General features: G+C 51.9%; 7 non-coding genes across 7 annotated transcripts; 4 read left to right on the top strand and 3 right to left on the bottom strand.

The window, feature by feature from the left end:
• Positions 1 to 1,148: 1,148 nt before the first annotated feature.
• On the top strand, positions 1,149 to 1,312 carry LOC148630865 (U1 spliceosomal RNA). Its single transcript, XR_015934956.1, has one exon. It is a non-coding gene; the product is annotated as a U1 spliceosomal RNA (small nuclear RNA).
• A 636-nt stretch (positions 1,313 to 1,948) lies between these two features.
• LOC148630866 (5S ribosomal RNA) lies at positions 1,949 to 2,067 on the bottom strand. Its single transcript, XR_015934964.1, has one exon. It is a non-coding gene; the product is annotated as a 5S ribosomal RNA (ribosomal RNA).
• A 6,911-nt stretch (positions 2,068 to 8,978) lies between these two features.
• On the top strand, positions 8,979 to 9,148 carry LOC148630867 (U1 spliceosomal RNA). The gene has a single exon (XR_015934959.1). It is a non-coding gene; the product is annotated as a U1 spliceosomal RNA (small nuclear RNA).
• Positions 9,149 to 9,784: 636 nt separating this feature from the next.
• LOC148630868 (5S ribosomal RNA) lies at positions 9,785 to 9,903 on the bottom strand. The gene has a single exon (XR_015934969.1). It is a non-coding gene; the product is annotated as a 5S ribosomal RNA (ribosomal RNA).
• Positions 9,904 to 11,678: 1,775 nt separating this feature from the next.
• LOC148630869 (U1 spliceosomal RNA) lies at positions 11,679 to 11,842 on the top strand. Its single transcript, XR_015934957.1, has one exon. It is a non-coding gene; the product is annotated as a U1 spliceosomal RNA (small nuclear RNA).
• A 637-nt stretch (positions 11,843 to 12,479) lies between these two features.
• LOC148630870 (5S ribosomal RNA) lies at positions 12,480 to 12,598 on the bottom strand. Its single transcript, XR_015934968.1, has one exon. It is a non-coding gene; the product is annotated as a 5S ribosomal RNA (ribosomal RNA).
• Positions 12,599 to 13,890: 1,292 nt separating this feature from the next.
• LOC148630871 (U4 spliceosomal RNA) lies at positions 13,891 to 14,032 on the top strand. The gene has a single exon (XR_015934986.1). It is a non-coding gene; the product is annotated as a U4 spliceosomal RNA (small nuclear RNA).
• Positions 14,033 to 16,064: the final 2,032 nt, after the last annotated feature.

Consider the following 16,064-nt stretch of genomic DNA (forward strand, 5'->3'; position numbering starts at 1 on the left):
GACCTCGGTTTGATGCCTCCCCCGAATGACGGCGCCTGTTTGTGCAGCAGAGTGTCGCCATCAGGAGGCTGGGGCGTAAGAGAGCCACACAGCCCGCAGGGTGAGCGCTCCCTACTGGTCCCAGTCACACCTCTTGCAGGAGCAGCAGCAACCGGAGCTTTTCCGGGGTGGAATCTCCCATCCGGGTGCCGGCCAGGCTCACACCTGCTGGGCTGCCCCGGGGGTGAGCCCAGTCGAGAGTCGCAGGGCCAGATCTAGTCACCGGGGAGAAACGATACAAGTGAAGGATTGCTCGGCTCTCGGCACTTGAAAAGACCGACAAATGTCTCGTTCCCGCCGGAGCTGAATGTACCCGCATGTGTGGTGTCGTCTTCTTCCCCCGCCCCGCTGTGTTTGCTGTATTGTCTCTGAAGCCGGCCCCCCCGAGACGAGACGGGCTGTTCCTGTGCCCCAATTAACACTTTACAGGTGCCATTCCCCGGCATTGTGGCCATTGTCGGTGCTCACACGCGATAAGATAAGGCGAAGGAGAGCGGGGCATGCCCAGCGGCAGACATTCAAGGAGGGGGCAGTGCGAGGTGAGGTGAGGTGCGACACGCCGGAGCCCCGACGCAGCTAATGCGGAGCACTTGTTGGACTGGCATCGAAAGGACGTGTGCGCACGGAGCGAGCCTTCCCTGCGGCGGAGCGCGGGAACTTTCTCCCCCCCTCCCGCTGCAGGAGTTGTGTGCACTGCAGCGGTGCCGAGAGAAAAGCACAGAAGGCAGCAGGCTCTGGAGAACAGGTAAGAGACGGAGCCTTGTGGGCAGGCGAGCAGGCCCGTTTTTTGGAAATTGCTGAAAAGGTTTGTTCGGTGTGTGGCAGGCGCACGTCGCGAGCTTGCGTGGCGATCTGCCGGTCTGGAGTTATGCAAATGAGGCCGAATTGCATCCCGGGACATGCTGCGAATGCGCAACGGCGACTGCAGATGTGTAGGAAACGGCGCGCTCGTTTTCTCGTTTTGCCCACACTTTTGAGTGTTAGTGTGGCGTGTGAGTGTGTGAAAGAGTGGGCCCAGCAGGAGGCGGTGGCGTGCGGGGCGAGGAGGTGGCCTAGGCTGCGCGATTTGTGCTGTGGGTGCGGGCCGCTTGCAGGGGCCTGTTTAACTCATACTTACCTGGCAGGGGAGATACCTTGATCAAGAAGGAGGTTCACCCAGGGCGAGGCTCGGCCATTGCACTCCGGCTGTGCTGACCCCTGCGAATTCCCCAAATGTGGGAATCTCGACTGCATAATTTCTGGTAGTGGGGGACTGCGTTCGCGCTTTCCCCTGATGTGCTTGGTCCAAAATCAGATACAGGAAGGTTAGGACACCACGAGCTGCGTGGCTGCGGAAGGATCCCGGTTCGACAGGAGTGGACGCCGCTGCTGGTTCTCGCTGGCTTTTAGTTAGGGGTCCGGAGAAGCATCTCAAGCTAGTTCCACTACTCCTTCCGGACGTTCATTCCCTTTTCAAAGTCAGTCGTTTTGCTGTAGTCTGCGTTCTTTAGGCTGATTATCGAGGTTAGCCTTTATTTGGTCATGGGGGGCCTCGGTACTGTATGCTGAGTCTAAAGACAGTTTCACCCGTTTTCTGATTGCTCGGTTCTGTACCAGTGCAGACATGTCAAACAGTGAATGGCTGTACCTCTATTGTATCCGTGCTCAATGAATGAAATCGGTAACAAATGAATATATGTCTAGTTATACGAAAAATGAGTGGTTTATCGACTCATCTTCATTTGCAGATTTAGAGGCAGCTTCGATATTCGTTTTACAGACGGGTTTTTTTTTTTGAATATGGGTCACACACATGCCACAGCAACAAAACATCTCTAGAGATGAGGCTATAGATCACCTTTCCATCCTGCAGGTTTTCCTCCCAAAGCCTACGGCACCAACGGCGACCCCTGCTGGCCGGGAGAGCAAAAGCTTACAGCACCTGGTATTCCCAGGCAGTCTCCCATCCAAGTACTAACCAGGCCCGACGCTGCTTAGCTTCCGAGATCAGACGAGATCGGGCGTGTTCAGGGTGGTGTGGCCGTAAGCGAAAGCCCCAGCGCCTGACTCGCTACTTGAAGCTGTGTGTGGCGGGGGTTCCGTGCCCCCCGAGCGGGACTGAAGGATCGTTCGTGTGCAACTCTTTGGAAAGGAGCTGCTTTCCAAATCGCATTGCGTGCCTGGATATTGGCGAATGCGCTCCCTTGTGTTGACTCGTCCCGCACTGGAGGAGGACAAACAATCTGCACGGAGGAGCACCAGGCAAGTCTTCACCAGACAAAAACCTCCAGTGCACAGCACTCTGGAAACATTTCGGGGCTTTCGCGTGTTTATTTCAGCACGTAAAGCGCACCGGTCCAACACGTCGGCCGGGCGCGCGGCGCCTCCGCCCTCTTGTGGCCTTGCGGCATCAGAGCAAGAGGCTCCTTCTCGCTGCCCTTCCGCTGTGTTGCAGGGCCCCGAGAGGGAACCCGGAGCGCGCACTTTGTGGGGGGCGGGGGACCGCGTTCGCGCTCTGCCCCCGGTCTCTTGCGCGAGTACTAAATCTCACGGACAGGGGGGCCTCGTCATTGATTGTTACAGGTGAGACGGGGATTAGGAGGAGACCCCGACTGATGGGTAAAGGGGAGCACTAACACCAGAGGGACACCCCCGGCGTCTCTTTTTGAGAGACGCCCTGGGGTTTCCTAATGGCCAAGGAGGGTCGGGACCTCGGTTTGACCTCTGTTTGTGCAGCAGAGTGTCGCCATCAGGAGGCTGGGGCGTAAGAGAGCCACACAGCCCGCAGGGTGAGCGCTCCCTACTGGTCCCAGTCACACCTCTTGCAGGAGCAGCAGCAACCGGAGCTTTTCCGGGGTGGAATCTCCTATCCGGGTGCCGGACATGCTCACACCTGCTGGGCTGCCCCGGGGGTGAGCCCAGTCGAGAGTCGCAGGGCCAGATCTAGTCACCGGGGAGAAACGATACAAGTGAAGGATTGCTCAGCTCTCGGCACTTGAAAAGACCGACAAATGTCTCGTTCCCGCCGGAGCTGAATGTACCCGCATGTGTGGTGTCGTCTTCTTCCCCCGCCCCGCTGTGTTTGCTGTATTGTCTCTGAAGCCGGCCCCCCCGAGACGAGACGGGCTGTTCCTGTGCCCCAATTAACACTTTACAGGTGCCATTCCCCGGCATTGTGGCCATTGTCGGTGCTCACACGCGATAAGATAAGGCGGAGGAGAGCGGGGCATGCCCAGCGGCAGACATTCAAGGAGGGGGTAGGGCGAGGTGAGGTGAGGTGCGACACGCCGGAGCCCCGACGCAGCTAATGCGGAGCACTTGTTGGACTGGCATCGAAAGGACGTGTGCGCACGGAGCGAGCCTTCCCTGCGGCGGAGCGCGGGAACTTTCTCCCCCCCTCCCGCTGCAGGAGTTGTGTGCACTGCAGCGGTGCCGAGAGAAAAGCACAGAAGGCAGCAGGCTCTGGAGAGCAGGTAAGAGACGGAGCCTTGTGGGCAGGCGAGCAGGCCCGTTTTTTGGAAATTGCTGAAAAGGTTTGTTCGGTGTGTGGCAGGCGCACGTCGCGAGCTTGCGTGGCGATCTGCCGGTCTGGAGTTATGCAAATGAGGCCGAATTGCATCCCGGGACATGCTCCGAATGCGCAACGGCGACTGCAGATGTGTAGGAAACGGCGCGCTCGTTTTCTCGTTTTGCCCACACTTTTGAGTGTTAGTGTGGCGTGTGAGTGTGTGAAAGAGTGGGCCCAGCAGGAGGCGGTGGCGTGCGGGGCGAGGAGGTGGCCTAGGCTGCGCGATTTGTGCTGTGGGTGCGGGCCGCTTGCTGTTTAACTCATACTTACCTGGCAGGGGAGATACCTTGATCAGCCTGTAGGTGGAGTAGTTGGATTGTTTTTCTTTTGTTGGAAGCAGTGTTCGATTTGCGGTTTTTGAAATGGCAACCTTTGGATCCCGTAAGAATGCTGTACGTTTTGAGCTCTTGGATGACCTCTTCATGGATCGTATGCAGTTCAGCAGAAAAGTGTTACAGAAGGAACTTGGCTTTGAACCTCGGCACTTGGATTTCATCTTCGCTCTCCCAGGTCAGAAAGCATTTGAGGTTGTATTTGCTACCTATCCTCTGTTTGAACAATGCGTGGATGTGTTTGAGGCAAAAAGAGGCAAAGTTCCTGCACTTGAGAAGATCAACTTGCAGCCTCTGACACAGAGAGAGAGGAAAACGGTGCATGTTGTTATGTTCTCGGAACTGGCAAAGACGGAGGACATTCACACCTGGCTTAACCAGTACTGCACCGTCCACCATGGAACTGAGGTTAGAGATGTTGATGGTATAAAAACAGGAGCAAGGAAATTCGAGGTTCGCTTGCTACCGGACAGCGTAAATGGAGGCTTAAGGCACCTGCCCTCTACAATCCGGCTGGGCGCCTGCAATGGCTATGTGTTTTATGTGGGACAACCAAAGGTGTGTCGGCGCTGTGGTGCTGTGGGACACCTGGCATCGTCCTGCACTGTGAAATGCTGCAAGACCTGTGGCAAACAGGGACATTTAGCCTCTGACTGTTCAATGCTGCCAAAGTGCAATTTATGTGGCTCGGAAGGACACGTTTTTAAGAACTGCCCTCACGCCTACGCCAATAAACTCAAAATGAGAAAGGATGAGGCAGTGCTTGTTTCAGCCAAACCGGCCCGAAAATCCAAAGCAAACAACAAGTCAAACAAAGAACCCTTGTTGGACAAAGACTCTCAGCCTCCAGCCAGGATCAGTCCTGCTGTGGCTCCGGGGCTGGTGGAAGAGAAATCCACTACGCCCCCACAACCGCAGACTGCACCAGACAAGCACGAGGGTTTGAAAACCCCCGAGAACAGCGAGGACCCCTCCCCCACTCCTGCTCCTCAGAACGAGGGCCAGTGTGGGGCCCCCCGGTGGAGCGGGTCCAGCGAGGATACCCAGGATTCAGCGGAGCTGCTTTTCTCAGACTCTGCAAGTGCTACAGATGCCCTCCTCTCCTCCATCCAGTCCATCACGGAGGATCTGCAGCAGCTGGTGGGTGAGGGGGAAGAGGAGACTGGTGCATCGGCTGCACCCCTTTCCCCTCAGTGCTCCCAGGAGCTGGACTTGAGGAAAAGAAAAAATGACTCTGTTTTCTCCCCGAGCGAGGAGGAAGGAGAGCATGGCGATGGGGACAGCTGGAACCTCTCCACCCCTCCCTCTACCCCCTTCCTTGAAATGGACTCTGTGAACGCTTTTACTGCTGCCACCCTGATGAAGGCTCATTCAGAGGATGGCTGGCAGGAAATTGGTAAGAAGAAAAAGAAAAAGAAAAAGGTAACAGGTGAGACCGAAGAGAAATGTGTTTTGTAAAGACTGGTTCCACTTTCTTATGTAATATGGCTCTTAACATAATTTCTCTTAACACAAGAGGTATCAATGACAGAGTTAAATGCCAGTCTGTCTTTGATTACCTCCAGCAGAGAGAGGGAGATGTGTTGATGTTGCAGGAGGCTTTAGCCTATCAAGAGAGGTATAAAAGTTTTGAAGATAGGTGGGATAAAGGGCCTTCTGTTTGGTCAGGGGACAATAACAACAGAGCCTCTGGCGTGGCCATTCTTTTCAAAGGATGGGCATTCAAATTGAAAAGTATTCAGAGGGTCATAGATGGCAGGTTGCTGTGTGTGGATGTGGAATGGGGGACCGTTAACCTGCGGCTAATCAATGTGTATTGCCCTACTGACGTAGGAGGAAGGGTGGAGCTACTCAAGGCACTCTCCCCCCTATTGTTATGCAGCACAGACGTGATAGTGGGAGGGGATTTTAATTGTATCTTAGAGCACACAGACAGGCAGTCTAGCTCGCCGATAAAATTGGATTCCAGCTCACTGGCCCTGCAAAACTTAGTTCAAGACTTTAAACTCTCAGACACATATAGATGTATATATCCCACAACAGCAGGATATACATGGTCAGGGAGGAATAGCAGCTCCAGAATTGACTATTGCTTTGCCTCAGAGAGAGTGAAAGTTGTTGGGGTCACTCTTCAGCCTGTCTTCTTCTCAGATCATCAGGCTTTAGGGTGTAGAGTGGAACTCCAGGGCGGGACTGTCTTTGGCCCAGGCCTCTGGAAACTCAACACAAAACTGCTAGAGAACGAGGGGGTAGTATCCCGCTACAAGGAGAAACTATCACAGTGGCTGTCCTTGCAGTGTCTGTACGGGTCAGTAGGAGAGTGGTGGGAGGAGGTGAAGGTGAGGACAAAGGCCTTTTTCATGGCTGAGGGAAGGAAGGCTGCTGCCAGACGGAGAGGAGTGCTAGCCAGGAAACAGAGGCAGCTGCAGCGTCTCTACACGATGCTGCACAGTGGCTTCGATGTGCTCGAGGATATCGCCCTTTTAAAAAAGGACATCCGGAGCATAGCCGAAGAAAGTAGTCGAGGAGTGCTGTTAAGAAGCAGAGTGCAGTTCTTGGAAGAAAATGAGAAGTGTACTCGCTTCTTTTTCAGGAAAGTGGTAGGCTCCAAGACTGTCATGGAAAGTGTAGTTGATGAGGAGGGACGAGAGAGAACAGAGCCGAGTGCTATCCTCTCCTGCACCGAGGCCTTCTACTCAAGACTGTACAGCTCTACAGAGGTAAAGGATGAAGATATTCATTTTTTTACCTCAAAGCTAGAAAACATTTTGAGTGAAGAAGATAGGGAAGTACTTGAGAGGGATTTGACAGTAGAAGAGCTGAGACAGGCTATGGAGAGCTTACAGAAGGGGAAAACTCCGGGTGCTGACGGGCTCCCTAAAGAATTTTATTGCACCTTTTGGGATCTGCTTCAGGATCCGCTACTGCTCCTATTCGAGGAAAGCTACAAGACAGAATTGCTGCCTGACTCCTTAAGAGAAGGCACTATCTCTCTCTTGTTTAAGAAAGGAGCAAAAAATGACATAAAGAACTGGAGACCCCTCAGCCTGTTAGGCGTGGACACTAAGATCCTGTCCAAAGCCCTTTTCCTGCGCCTACAAAATGTAGTGGCCTCACTGGTAGGGAAAGAACAGACTTGTGGGATAGCAGGACGCCTGATGAGCGACAACCTGGCCTTGTTGAGGGATGTCTGTCTGTACTCTGAGGATCGCTCCCTCCCTCTGTGCATTTTAGGTGTAGACCTAGAAAAGGCCTTTGACCGCCTAAACCGGCAGTACTTAACATCGGTACTTGAGCACATGAAGTTTGGCCCCATCATGAGAAAGTGGATTAACCTGCTGTACACAGGTAGCAACAGCAGAGTCATGGTTAATGGCAATAGATCACGCACCTTTGAATTCTGTTCAGGGGTGAGGCAGGGCTGCCCATTATCCCCCTTGTTATTCGTTTTGGCTATGGAGCCCTTAGCCTGTGCCTTGCGCCAGGATCAGGCCATTAATGGGATACCAGTGCCTGGAAGTGGGGGAGGAGAGGTAAAGACATCTCTATACATGGATGACGTCACCCTGCTCCTCTCTGACAATGCCTCAATTAGCAGAGCTCTGCAGTGCTGTGATCGGTTCTCTTTGGCTTCCTCCGCAAAAATTAACACATCTAAGAGTGAGATTTTTTATCAGAACTGGAGGGAGCCAAAAGAAGGACATGATCTCAGGCTGCAAGAGAAGAGAATTAAGGTCCTGGGGGTGTATTTTGGAGAAGAGATGGGAACAGTAAATTGGCAGAACAAATTGCCAATCTTAAACAAAAAACTGATGCAATGGAAGGACCGAGACCTCACCATGACAGGGAAGGTGCTGGTCATCAAAGCCGAGCTCTTGCCTGTCTTGAATTTTCTGGCTTCTACCTTCCCAATCCCACACCGTGTTGCGGCGGTGCTGAGGAGATTGATGTTTCAATTTCTATGGGGTGGGAAGCAGGAAAGACTCAGAAGGGAAATAATGTACAGGCCGCTACCCTCAGGGGGGAAGTCTGTCCCAGATATTGCTACGAAGCTGCTGTGCATTTTCCTGGCCTCTGTGCTGAGAGGCTTTGCAACAGCACCTGCAGCGCGTACCTGGACTTATTTTTCCAGGCTCTGGGTAGGTAGGGAGGTGTTCAGAGTGTGGGGTGTCAGACCCAAGCTGGACGTCCCACTCTCTGACACATGCCCTGCAATTTATGGGACAGTTAAAAGTTTTCTAAGATCTCACCCAATTGGCCATATTCCCCTCCGAGATGTCAGCGTCCAAAAACTGGAAGATTTAGTAGCACCCCAGAACAATAGGCAGACCCCTGTGGGCATTTTAACATCAGCCCAAACAAGGAAGGTGTGGAAACACACATCCTCTAAATTTCTGTGCAACATTCACAGAGATTTAGCCTGGAGTGTCGTCCACCAGTGCTTACCGGTACGAACTTTCTTGTACCGTAGGGGCCTCACCCCCAGCCCTCGCTGCGTTAGGGTGGGCTGCGGCGAGGAGGAGACTGTGACCCATCTCCTGTGGTCCTGCTTTTTTGCTAAGGCCTTCTGGGCACAGTTTGAAGATTGGTTGCAGGCTCTCTCGCCCCAATTTACCCTGACCGCTGCTTTCATCATATACGGCATCTCTCCTGTCAAACTTCCCCCTGACGTGTTTGACAGGATCTGGGCCGTGGTGAACAGTGGGAAAGACGCCCTGTGGAGAGTGAGGAACATGGGGCTGTTCAAAGGCATCGAGGTCCCAGTCAAGGCAGCAGGTAGCCTGGCCCTGTTCATCACCCGAGAGAACTATTACCTCAGAGATCTGTGGAGAGAAGGGAGGGAGGAAGCAGAAAATCTGTGGGAAATAGAGGGCATTGGACAGTATCTCAAGAAACTGTGAAAAACATTATCATGTTTAAATAAAGAATGTGATTTGCACCAGAAAAAAAGAAAATTGTTGCTATGTAACTGTTACCGTGTCAAAATGTAATGAGATGTGATCATATATACTGTTTTAAGTATGTATATTAATGTAAAGCTTTCTGATTTGTGATTTCCTGTATTTTTTTGTGAAAAGAAAATAAAGTTCTTAAAAATCGAAATCGGTTCACCCAGGGCGAGGCTCGGCCATTGCACTCCGGCTGTGCTGACCCCTGCGAATTCCCCAAATGTGGGAATCTCGACTGCATAATTTCTGGTAGTGGGGGACTGCGTTCGCGCTCTCCCCTGATGTGCTTGGTCCAAAATCAGATACGGGAGGGTTAGGACACCACGAGCTGCGTGGCTGCGGAAGGATCCCGGTTCGACAGGAGTGGACGCCGCTGCTGGTTCTCGCTGGCTTTTAGTTAGGGGTCCGGAGAAGCATCTCAAGCTAGTTCCACTACTCCTTCCGGACGTTCATTCCCTTTTCAAAGTCAGTCGTTTTGCTGTAGTCTGCGTTCTTTAGGCTGATTATCGAGGTTAGCCTTTATTTGGTCATGGGGGGCCTCGGTACTGTATGCTGAGTCTAAAGACAGTTTCACCCGTTTTCTGATTGCTCGGTTCTGTACCAGTGCAGACATGTCAAACAGTGAATGGCTGTACCTCTATTGTATCCGTGCTCAATGAATGAAATCGGTAACAAATGAATATATGTCTAGTTATACGAAAAACGAGTGGTTTATCGACTCATCTTCATTTGCAGATTTAGAGGCAGCTTCGATATTCGTTTTACAGACGGGTTTTTTTTTTTGAATATGGGTCACACACATGCCACAGCAACAAAACATCTCTAGAGATGAGGCTATAGATCACCTTTCCATCCTGCAGGTTTTCCTCCCAAAGCCTACGGCACCAACGGTGACCCCTGCTGGCCGGGAGAGCAAAAGCTTACAGCACCTGGTATTCCCAGGCAGTCTCCCATCCAAGTACTAACCAGGCCCGACGCTGCTTAGCTTCCGAGATCAGACGAGATCAGGCGTGTTCAGGGTGGTGTGGCCGTAAGCGAAAGCCCCGGCGCCTGACTCGCTACTTGAAGCTGTGTGTGGCGGGGGTTCCGTGCCCCCCGAGCGGGACTGAAGGATCGTTCGTGTGCAACTCTTTGGAAAGGAGCTGCTTTCCAAATCGCATTGCGTGCCTGGATGTTGGCGAATGCGCTCCCTTGTGTTGGCACGTCCCGCACTGGAGGAGGACAAACAATCTGCACGGAGGAGCACCAGGCAAGTCTTCACCAGACAAAAACCTCCAGTGCACAGCACTCTGGAAACATTTCGGGGCTTTCGCGTGTTTATTTCAGCGCGTAAAGCGCACCGGTCCAACACGTCGGCCGGGCGCGCGGCGCCTCCGCCCTCTTGTGGCCTTGCGGCGTCAGAGCAAGAGGCTCCTTCTCGCTGCCCTTCCGCTGTGTTGCAGGACCCGGAGCGCGCACTTTGTGGGGGGCGGGGGACCGCGTTCGCGCTCTGCCCCCGGTCTCTTGCGCGAGTACTAAATCTCACGGACAGGGGGGCCTCGTCATTGATTGTTACAGGTGAGACGGGGATTAGGAGGAGATCCCGACTGATGGGTAAAGGGGAGCACTAACACCAGAGGGACACCCCCGGCGTCTCTTTTTGAGAGACGCCCTGGGGTTTCCTAATGGCCAAGGAGGGTCGGGACCTCGGTTTGACCTCTGTTTGTGCAGCAGAGTGTCGCCATCAGGAGGCTGGGGCGTAAGAGACCCACACAAAACGCAGGGTGAGCGCTCCCTACTGGTCCCAGTCACACCTCTTGCAGGAGCAGCAGCAACCGGAGCTTTTCCGGGGTGGAATCTCCTATCCGGGTGCCGGCCATGCTCACACCTGCTGGGCTGCCCCGGGGGTGAGCCCAGTCGAGAGTCGCAGGGCCAGATCTAGTCACCGGGGAGAAACGATACAAGTGAAGGATTGCTCGGCTCTCGGCACTTGAAAAGACCGACAAATGTCTCGTTCCCGCCGGAGCTGAATGTACCCGCATGTGTGGTGTCGTCTTCTTCCCCCGCCCCGCTGTGTTTGCTGTATTGTCTCTGAAGCCGGCCCCCCCGAGACGAGACGGGCTGTTCCTGTGCCCCAATTAACACTTTACAGGTGCCATTCCCCGGCATTGTGGCCATTGTCGGTGCTCACACGCGATAAGATAAGGCGGAGGAGAGCGGGGCATGCCCAGCGGCAGACATTCAAGGAGGGGGTAGGGCGAGGTGAGGTGAGGTGCGACACGCCGGAGCCCCGACGCAGCTAATGCGGAGCACTTGTTGGACTGGCATCGAAAGGACGTGTGCGCACGGAGCGAGCCTTCCCTGCGGCGGAGCGTGGGAACTTTCTCCCCCCCTCCCGCTGCAGGAGTTGTGTGCACTGCAGCGGTGCCGAGAGAAAAGCACAGAAGGCAGCAGGCTCTGGAGAGCAGGTAAGAGACGGAGCCTTGTGGGCAGGCGAGCAGGCCCGTTTTTTGGAAATTGCTGAAAAGGTTTGTTCGGTGTGTGGCAGGCGCACGTCGCGAACTTGCGTGGCGATCTGCCGGTCTGGAGTTATGCAAATGAGGCCGAATTGCATCCCGGGACATGCTGCGAATGCGCAACGGCGACTGCAGATGTGTAGGAAACGGCGCGCTCGTTTTCTCGTTTTGTCCACACTTTTGAGTGTTAGTGTGGCGTGTGAGTGTGTGAAAGAGTGGGCCCAGCAGGAGGCGGTGGCGTGCGGGGCGAGGAGGTGGCCTAGGCTGCGCGATTTGTGCTGTGGGTGCGGGCCGCTTGCAGGGGCATGTTTAACTCATACTTACCTGGCAGGGGAGATACCTTGATCAAGAAGGAGGTTCACCCAGGGCGAGGCTCGGCCATTGCACTCCGGCTGTGTTGACCCCTGCGAATTCCCCAAATGTGGGAATCTCGACTGCATAATTTCTAGAAGTGGGGGACTGCGTTCGCGCTCTCCCCTGATGTGCTTGGTCCAAAATCAGATACGGGAGGGTTAGGACACCACGAGCTGCGTGGCTGCGGAAGGATCCCGGTTCGACAGGAGTGGACGCCGCTGCTGGTTCTCGCTGGCTTTTAGTTAGGGGTCCGGAGAAGCATCTCAAGCTAGTTCCACTACTCCTTCCGGACGTTCATTCCCTTTTCAAAGTCAGTCGTTTTGCTGTAGTCTGCGTTCTTTAGGCTGATTATCGAGGTTAGCCTTTATTTGGTCATGGGGGGCCTCGGTACTGTATGCTGAGTCTAAAGACAGTTTCACCCGTTTTCTGATTGCTCGGTTCTGTACCAGTGCAGACATGTCAAACAGTGAATGGCTGTACCTCTATTGTATCCGTGCTCAATGAATGAAATCGGTAACAAATGAATATATGTCTAGTTATACGAAAAACGAGTGGTTTATCGACTCATCTTCATTTGCAGATTTAGAGGCAGCTTCGATATTCGTTTTACAGACGGGTTTTTTTTTTTTGAATATGGGTCACACACATGCCACAGCAACAAAACATCTCTAGAGATGAGGCTATAGATCACCTTTCCATCCTGCAGGTTTTCCTCCCAAAGCCTACGGCACCAACGGCGACCCCTGCTGGCCGGGAGAGCAAGAGCTTATAGCACCTGGTATTCCCAGGCGGTCTCCCATCCAAGTACTAACCAGGCCCGACCCTGCTTAGCTTCCAAGATCAGACGAGATCGGGCGTGTTCAGAGTGGTGTGGCCGTAAGCGAAAGCCCTGGCGCCTGACTCGCTACTTGAAGCTGTGTGTGGCGGGGGCTCCGTGCCCCCCGAGCGGGACTGAAGGATCGTTCGTGTGCAACTCTTTGGAAAGGAGCTGCTTTCCAAATCGCATTGCGTGCCTGGATGTTGGCGAATGCGCTCCCTTGTGTTGGCTCGTCCCGCACTGGAGGAGGACAAAGAATCTGCACGGAGGAGCACCAGGCAAGTCTTCAGTGCACAGCACTCTGGAAACATTTCGGGGCTGTCGCGTGTTTATTTCAGCACGTAAAGCGCACCGGTCCAACACTTCGGCCGGGCGCGCGGCGCCTCCGCCCTCTTGCTGCCCCTGCAGCTGCTTCACTTTTCCCTTTAGTTGCCATCGATTTTTTTGTAGTGCTATACATATACGATTGAGGTATCTTAGAGTTCTCCTTCGAAGACCCAGCACTCTCTTTTCTTTTCCCAGTGTTACTCATATCGGACTTTTTAAACCTAAAAAAAAATCGTTTTTTTTTCTTTCAATTATAACTGAAGTTTAAACAACTAGTGTTAAGTCCTTATTTTTCTGTAGTCAAAAAAAGCAAAAATTAACATTCAGGTCATGAAAAACTCAAAAAAACTCCCCAACCACTAAACTTTACCTCCCACCTGAGCGCCATCTTGAACGCCCCTACCACCAGAGAATGCTCACGATTTCGGAAGCTGTCTCCGGGACGTGCTGATTCCACACATCCTGAATAAATCATGATATTGTTAGTTGCTGTAGCTAGACGTTCAAATGAGTTTCATGGCCAGATGGACTGTTTCCTCCAGCGGTATAATATTGCAGTGAGACAGCACGATGCCTGCAAGACTATGTCACGCTAAACGCCACAGATTGTGTTTGTCCGTTCGTGTCAGTCGTCCCGCAGCCACGGGAAGTGGGACACAAACATGCTGCAATGCTTTCAAGACGTTAGGATTTGTTTGTGCAACATCCAAGAGGAGTACTTGTGGCTTGAATGTGAACTGTACGTGCCCGCCCCCTTTCCTCTGTAGTGCATGAGTTCCTCCCGGCATGCCCTTCGTCATTGTTCTGTCATCTTGTATTTAAAGGGTTGTATTTCTGCTGCTGAAAATAAGCAACGGTTTTCTCACAACGCCCTTTGTTCCCAACGGAGCCCTTGTCTGTCATGAAATTCTTCAAAACCTCAAGCTAGAAGAAGAAGAAGACGACAAATATGAAGCGTTATAGCAACGACATGCCATGACACGATCGATAACGATTTCCATAGGATCCCCGCGGTTGCCTGGCAACCGTCAGCTTTGCGCAGTGGCAGTATCGTAGCCTGTGAGGGTTAGCCGAGGCGTGATTATTGCTAGTTGAAAACTTTTCCCAATACCCCGCTTCCGCCGGTTTGCAATACAATCGGCGAAAGCAATTTTTGACAGTCTCGTCAGAGACTGAGCAAGGTGTTTAAAGACAGATTTGGTCACGGTGATATCATGGTAGAAAGAAACGAACTTGTTACGTGTCAACAGAAACGCTCTTTCAGCTTTATGCAGAGAACAGCGTCTGTCGAGATTACTTTTGTGTCAGCGCGAAACGCCGTGTGCTTGTCAGTATGATTTCATATTGCTCGTAGCGGCGCCTGGCTTTTGTCTGTCAAACGTTAGGTTGCGCTTCTTCATGCTGCATCGTCGGCATGAGTGGAGCATTTTAAACGTCTGTACTTACTGCGCCCCATAAGAAATCGTTTGTCCCCATTCAAAAGAGATTGTGCGATGTCCTGCAGCGTTCGCAAAGCAAACCTTTGACAGTTTGAAAAGAGGAATTTATTCTGCTTCCTGTGCGTGCAGTAGTTACAAAGTTGAACGTCTTTACACGATCTGCTGCAGTTTTCAGTGGGTGGGCTTTGTCAAATGGCTTGGAAAAACGCACTGTGTTTCTGCTCGGGAAACATCATGAGCAGTGTCCTGCATGTTTTCTGTGTATAGCTGTCTTTTAACGCATACAGAATTCATTCGAAATCATTGATTTCTCCAATTAACAAGGGTCTCTTTTTGAACCTGCCAGAAGCATTCTTACAATGTAACAGATTTACTCCGGGGAAGGGCAGCATGACATTGAGAGTAGCTCAAGCTTTCAGCACCTTTATCTGACTGCATGTATGCAGACTCTGCTCAGAATCCCCTGTAAGATTCTCCTTCAATTCCGTTTTGCAGTGCTTTAGCTCTTTCAAAAGGCTTCGCTTTGCTAGTCACAATCCAAGGCTCATGACAGCATTTGAAAACATTCGCAACTGCGTTGGCCGGGAATCGAACCTGGGTTAACTGCTTTGAAGGCAGCTATGCGCAACACTGGCTCGCTCCAGAATAAATCTCACGTCGAGGGCATATTTTTTTCCATTTTACCGTGAGTCGGGCTCAGCTGCACAGAGGAGAGAGCAGAGCAATGAGGTCACGGGGACAGGGGAGTCACACGCTGGCGGTTTGAATACGCGGAAGATCACTGAGGGATCCACAGTATATGGACCCTCCGTGCGCCATCAGTCCGCACTCCGGACTCTGAATCCTGCCATCCGAGTTAAGATCTCGGCGGAACCTCAGGCGCAGTTCCTTCTTAAAACGTAATCTGGTGAGCATTTCTAGAATCGTACTTGTATAGATGCAGCCTTTAATGTGTTGCTAGGTTAAAATTGATGACTTCTTGTATTTCAGTAGGCAACTGCCCTCTTGATTTCGGATTTAATTTCTTTATTACAGGGGCGCTTTTATGAAGACAGAGTCATGTTCAGGTACTTTGCTTGATGGAGGAAGCTCATTTCGGACTCTGTGATCTGCTCACCTGGAAAGGTCTGCTATACTACTACAAGAGAGAAGTAGAGTCTGGAAGAAGGGACAATTTTATGATGCTTTGGAAGATAATGTTTTTTTTTTCTTATACTGAAAATGAAAGGTAGTTGTTTCTATATGGACTCAGTCTTTGGAATTTGTATATATATATTTCAGTGATCCCTCAGCCATTCCTTCTGTATTGTAATTCAATTTCTCTTTTAAAATTCCTTCCCCACTTCTAGGACCTGCAGTTGCTGAACTCCACAATGGCTTCTATTGGAAAGTCTGTGACTGAGACCAAGTGTTCACTTTTTTATGAAACCATTATTTATTTAGGAGCAATGAGCAATTCTTATATAAATGCAATAAAATCATTATGCTCAAACTATGAGAGAGAAAATTAAGGATAATTTAAGAAATCAGTCTTAGCTTGTTTCTATACACAGATGGTATTATTTATTTTCAAAGGAAACCCGCGAGGATTCCCCTGGTGTGCAAGATGTGCCTGAATACTCTTGATCAGCTTCCTGCTCACTTGAAGAGGGCGTGTATGAAGCACGCCACGGCAGAAAACATCAGGATGGCCTCTCAACAGGCGAGGGAGGACATGATGAATCACCTGAAGAACGGGGTCATCGTGGATTACCACAGAATAGAG

This window comes from Lepisosteus platostomus, unplaced genomic scaffold (assembly GCF_059453375.1).
Source record: "Lepisosteus platostomus isolate fLepPlt1 unplaced genomic scaffold, fLepPlt1.hap1 Scaffold_86_H1, whole genome shotgun sequence".
NCBI lineage: Eukaryota > Metazoa > Chordata > Actinopteri > Semionotiformes > Lepisosteidae > Lepisosteus > Lepisosteus platostomus.